Here is a 6,264-nt window from a genome sequence, read left to right as displayed (position 1 = left end):
GAGACAAGGATAGCAACACTATTGCAAATCGTACACTACCATTATAACGTGGACCTCACTATAGATACTCAAAGAATACTTTTGAATAACTGTGACTGTTGCTGGCCGTTACTCTGTTTCTGAGACAAAGAGAAGCTCCTTATTATCCTCCTTGGAACAGCTAACAGTATGATCGAGATGGCAATGACAAAATCATATAAAAATATAACGGTTAATATTTTGACGGTTGATTAAATTTATTTAAGTGTACAAAATAAATTGAAGTTGAATGATTGATTATGCTAAGGATTTTGATATGAAATTTTTACAATGTGACACCAAAGTTCACCTTCGAATCTCGCTACAATTAGGCGCGCTCCCAAAGTTCACCTTCGAATCTCGCTACAATGTTCGGATGTTCAGCGGACACTGTTCACTGAGGCATGTGGGCGAACCGGAACCCTGTCGGTATTTTGGCGTGCTCAAAGGCGCCTCGGGCGAGCATTGAATGTACGTGTGGACGCGATTTTGCCATACGGGTGAGGCAAAACGTAAACATTGAAGGCGTCATAACCTAATTCCAATGAATTAGGTTATTGAATGACAAATCAAATTGTGATCCAATAACTAATTGTAAATTGTAGGATTTTTGTAATTTTGTAGGATATGTGGATTGTCAAATATTTAAATAGAAACATGCATGGAATATTTAATTTGTATCATGATTGACAAATTTAGAACTGCATAATTTAAGTGAAAAAAGCTTCTCTACAGGGTTCCTACAAGAAAGTATAGCTCAAATATTATTTTACTGTGGCTATCAAATCATCTTGTGTTTGTTTCATGTTATCAAGAGTTGTTAATTAAAATTGTAATCTTCAATATGATATTATATGTTTTAGATAGCTAGGCTATCTATAAAGAGATTTATACAAACTTTGAACCAGTATTCCCTTGAAGGTAAATCTTGAAGCTAATCTTTTGGAGAATCTTGTTTTGTCATGTGTATGAGCATAGTTAGTTTAAAATGGGCAGCAATTTAGTATTTGATTCAATTTATGGCTAATTTCCTTAAAGAAGACTGTCAATTTTGTGAGACAGTGTTAAGTTCTTTGATTAGGTCATCAAAACTTCTGGAATTATTGTAGAATTTTTCTTTTTTTGAGATTCTGAATAGATATTGGAAACCAACAAATGAATCGCCTAATGCCAAGAATCTCAAAGTTAGAGCCAATCGTTCTTGTGGAGTTATTGCTCCCCTCATGATGATTAGAGATGTGTCGTTCGGTCATGACCCGTTCGAATTGAATGGGTCATTTAGGTGAACGAGTGATCCGGATCACATTTATTCAAAAAACCCGTTCATTTGACCCGTTCATCAACTGGGGTCAACCCCTGTTTTTACTGTCTTTACACATCAACTGTGGTGGGCCTCTTTTTTTTTTTTTTTTTTTTTGCTTGTTTATAGGAAAGCTATAGAAAATTAACCGTTCAATTGAACGGGTCTTTTTGAACGGGTCGCGGCAGTGAACGTGAACGACTGACCCGAATCAGTAAAGTGATCCGAACTTCCCATCTCTAATGATGATATCATTTTTTGTTTAGATAACTAGTTGAATTAGATTCAGTATATTAACAACATAATGTTTTGACAACCTAAGAAAGATTGAATTGTCAATATTATGTCATGTAGCAATTTATTTCCTTACTTCAACCTACAATCGTTCAACCCACCAACATCGTTTGTCAAGTTTTATTTTTGATTTTATTATATAAGTCATTGAAATAAAATGATACTGCTGCAATTTGTGATAACTATCTTCAATGATGGAATGACGCCATTGTTGTCATGTTGTGGAAAATCTACATCTACCATGTCTTCGTGTCGTCTGCAAATCAGATAGCTTTTTGAATGCTGAGGCATATGTGGATCGCGTCCACAAGGACGATTCGCGCGAACAATCGTATGTACATATGCCTCAACATTCACTGTACGTCCTTGTGGACGCGATCCACGTATGCCTCAGCATTCAAAAAGCTATCTGATTTGCAGACGACACGAAGACATGGTAGATGTAGATTTTCCACATGACAACAATGGCGTCATTCCATCATTGAAGATAGTTATCACAAATTGCAGCAGTATCATTTTATTTCAATGACTTATATAATAAAATCAAAAATAAAACTTGACAAACGATGTTGGTGGGTTGAACGATTGTAGGTTGAAGTAAGGAAATAAATTGCTACATGACATAAGATTGACAGTTCAAACTTTATTAGGTTGTCAAAACGTTATCTTGTTAATATACTGAATCTAATTCAACTAGTTATCTAAACAATAATGATATCATCATGAGGGAATCAATAACTCCACAAGAACGATTGGCTCTAACTTTGAGATTCTTGACATTAGGCGATTCATTTGTTGGTTTCCAATATCTATTCTGAATCTCAAAAAAAGAAAATTTCTACAATAATTCCAGAAGTTTCGATGACCTAATCAAAGCACTTAACACTGTCTCACAAAATTGACAGTCTTCTTTAAGGAAATTAGCCATAAATTGAATCAAATACTAAATTGCTGCCCATTTTAAACTAACTCTGCTCATACACATGACAAAACAAGATTCTCCAAAAGATTAGCTTCAAGATTGAAGGATCAAGATTAGTTCAAAGTTTGAATAAATCTCTCTATAGATAGCCTAGCTATCTAAAACATATAATATCATATTGAAGATTACAATTTTAATTAACAACTCTGATTGATAACATTAAACAAACACAAGATGATTTGATAGCCACAGTAAAATAATATTTGAGCTATACTTTCTTGTAGGAACCCATTAGAGAAGCTTTTTTCACTTGAATTATGCAGTTCTAAATTTGTTAATCATGATACAAATTATATATTCCATGCATGTTTCTATTTAAATATTTGACAATCCACATATCCTACAAAATTACAAAAATCCTACAATTTACAATTAGCTATTGGATCACAATTTGATTTGTCATTCATTAACCTAATTCATTGGAATTAGGTTATGACGCCTTCAATGTTTACGTTTTGCCTCACCCGTATGGCAAAATCGCGTCCACACGTACATTCAATGCTCGCCCGAGGCGCCTTTGAGCACGCCAAAATACCGACAGGGTTCCGGTTCGCCCACATGCCTCAGCGAACAGTGTCCACACGTGCGAATGCAAGCCCATACACGTAAACGGTGTACACACGTACGTTTGCCTCGGGTGAGCATACGTGTATGGGCTTGCATTCGCACGTGTGGACACTGTTCGCTGAGGCATGTGGGCGAACCGGAACCCTGTCGGTATTTTGGCGTGCTCAAAGGCGCCTCGGGCGAGCATTGAATGTACGTGTGGACGCGATTTTGCCATACGGGTGAGGCAAAACGTAAACATTGAAGGCGTCATAACCTAATTCCAATGAATTAGGTTGATGAATGACAAATCAAATTGTGATCCAATAACTAATTGTAAATTGTAGGATTTTTGTGATTTTGTAGGATATGTGGATTGTCAAATATTTAAATAGAAACATGCATGGAGTATATAATTTGTATCATGATTAACAAATTCAGAACTGCATAATTTAAGTGAAAAAAGCTTCTCTACAGAGTTCCTACAAGAAAGTATAGCTCAAATATTATTTTACTGTGGCTATCAAATCATTTTGTGTTTGTTTCATGTTATCAATCAGAATTGTTAATTAAAATTGTAATCTTCAATATGATATTATACGTTTTAGATAGCTAGGCTATCTATAGAGAGATTTATTCAAACTTTGAACTAGTATTCCCTTAAAGGTAAATCTTGAAGCTAATCTTTTGGAGAATCTTGTTTTGTCATGTGTATGAGCAGAGTTAGTTTAAAATGGGCAGCAATTTAGTATTTGATTCAATTTATGGCTAATTTCCTTAAAGAAGACTGTCAATTTTGTGAGACAGTGTTAAGTGCTTTGATTAGGTCATCAAAACTTCTGGAATTATTGTAGAAATTTTCTTTTTTTGAAATTCAGAATAGATATTGGAAACCAACAAATGAATCACCTAATGCCAAGAATCTCAAAGTTAGAGCCAATCGTTCTTGTGGAGTTGCTGCTTCCCTCATGATGATATCATTATTGTTTAGATAACTAGTTGAATTAGATTCAGTATATCAACAAGATAATGTTTTGACAACCTAATAAAGTTTGAATTGTCAATCTTATGTCATGTAGCAATTTATTTCCTTACTTCAACCTACAATCGTTCAACCCACCAACATCGTTTGTCAAGTTTTATTTTTGATTTTATTATATAAGTCATTGAAATAAAATGATACTGCTGCAATTTGTGATAACTATCTTCAATGATGGAATGACGCCATTGTTGTCATGTTGTGGAAAATCTACATCTATCATGGCTTCGTGTCGTCTGCAAATCAGATAGCTTTTTGAATGCCGAGGCAAACGTGGATCGCGTCCACAAGGACGTACAGTGAATGTTGAGGCATGTGTACATACGATTGTTCGCGCGAATCTGAACGGACGTGTGTACAAGGCTGTATGCTCACCCGAGGCAAACGTACGTGTGTACACAGTTTACAGTGTACACATGTTGAGGTACAGTGTACACATGTTGTACAAATGTTGAGGCATATGTACATACGATTGTTCGCGCGAATCTGTACGGACGTGTGTACAAGGCAAGCCCATACACGTATGCTCACCCGAGGCAAACGTACGTGTGTACGTGTGTACGCGCTCGTTTAATTGTAGCGAGATTCGAAGGTGAACTTTGAGCGCGCCTAATTGTAGCGAGATTCGAAGGTGAACTTTGGTGTCACATTGTAAAAATTTCATATCAAAATCCTTAGCATAATCAATCATTCAACTTCAATTTATTTTGTCCACTCAAATAAATTTATTCAACCGTCAAAATATTAACCGTTATATTTTTATATGATTTTGTCATTGCCATCTCGATCATACTGTTAACTGTTCCAAGGAGGATAATAAACTGTTCCAATACTCTGTTACAGAATGTAGTATCTGTTCCATTTCCAATTTCCAAATTATTAGTATGGAAGTTTTGAATAAATATTAGCCTACAACTACAAGCACTACAGACCTTCACCTTCCAGTCTTATGTTTAGTTAGGACCTTATTATGTGATGAAAATGTAATTTTATTTAGTATTATACTGTTGAGTGTTTTTCAAATGAGTGATAATTGAGTTTCTTATCTAAAATATTAAAAAGTGAATATAGAATTGGGGGCACTTTAGTTTATGGGCCGCGGAATCTAGCATTGAGACCTACATAGATCGATAGAGGAGATCAATACGAGATCAACCATGTATAACATTGTTGTCGATTTCCAAGGATTAGCTGAAAAAACATGGCGGAAAGTTCAAAATTATTATATCAATTTTCATTATTATTATTTTTTTATGGCTAAAATATGTTTAAAACTAGTGCAATCTTATGTAAAATTAGACGAGGAATCCAATGAAAATTTTTTGCTTTAAAAAAGGTTAACTTGTTTTCATGATGATTAATAGGTATTTTAAACTATTGGATTTAGTAGAATGATAAATTCTAAAGAAAAAATGTCCAGTTACTTGATAGCCTAAACTCAAAATTGTTTGAGATATTTGGGAAAATAAAAAAAATTGCACACTCAATACTCTTCAATTCTCAAATTTAATTTTTTTTTACTACTTTTAGTGACTACTAAATTGGCTAAATCTCATTGGGATTTTTGCAGGGAATTCATTAAAATAGATTTGAGGTTAGAAAATTTTATAGATTATTAAAATATTTGGAAAAAAATACAAGAAAATGTAGTATTTTAGCTTTAGAAGAGTTCAATATGTTTGCATAGGCATAGTACAGACCGATATTGAGGATCACATTTTATTCAGCTTCCAATGCAATTCAGAAGCTATAAAAGATTGTAAAAATAATTGAATGAAATCAAGCTTTTCCTAACCTACGCTTTTTCCCAATGTAAGCTTTTCCTAACCCAAGCTTTCCCTAACCTAAGCTTTTCCCAATCTTACCTTTTTTCCTAACCTTAGATTTTTCCTAATCTAAGCTTTTCCTAACCTAAGCTTCCCCTAACCTAAGCTTTTCTCAAACGTAGCTTCCCCTAACCTAAGTTTTTCCTAACCTAAGCTTTTCCCAATCTTAGCGTTTCCTAACCATAGATTTTTCCTAATCTAAGCTTTTGCTAATCTAAGCTTTTTTCTAACCTAAGCTTTTCCTAGCCTAAGCTTTTTC

This window comes from Nilaparvata lugens, chromosome 7 (assembly GCF_014356525.2).
Source record: "Nilaparvata lugens isolate BPH chromosome 7, ASM1435652v1, whole genome shotgun sequence".
Lineage (NCBI taxonomy): Eukaryota > Metazoa > Arthropoda > Insecta > Hemiptera > Delphacidae > Nilaparvata > Nilaparvata lugens.
Note: the sequence above shows the minus strand (reverse complement) of the source record.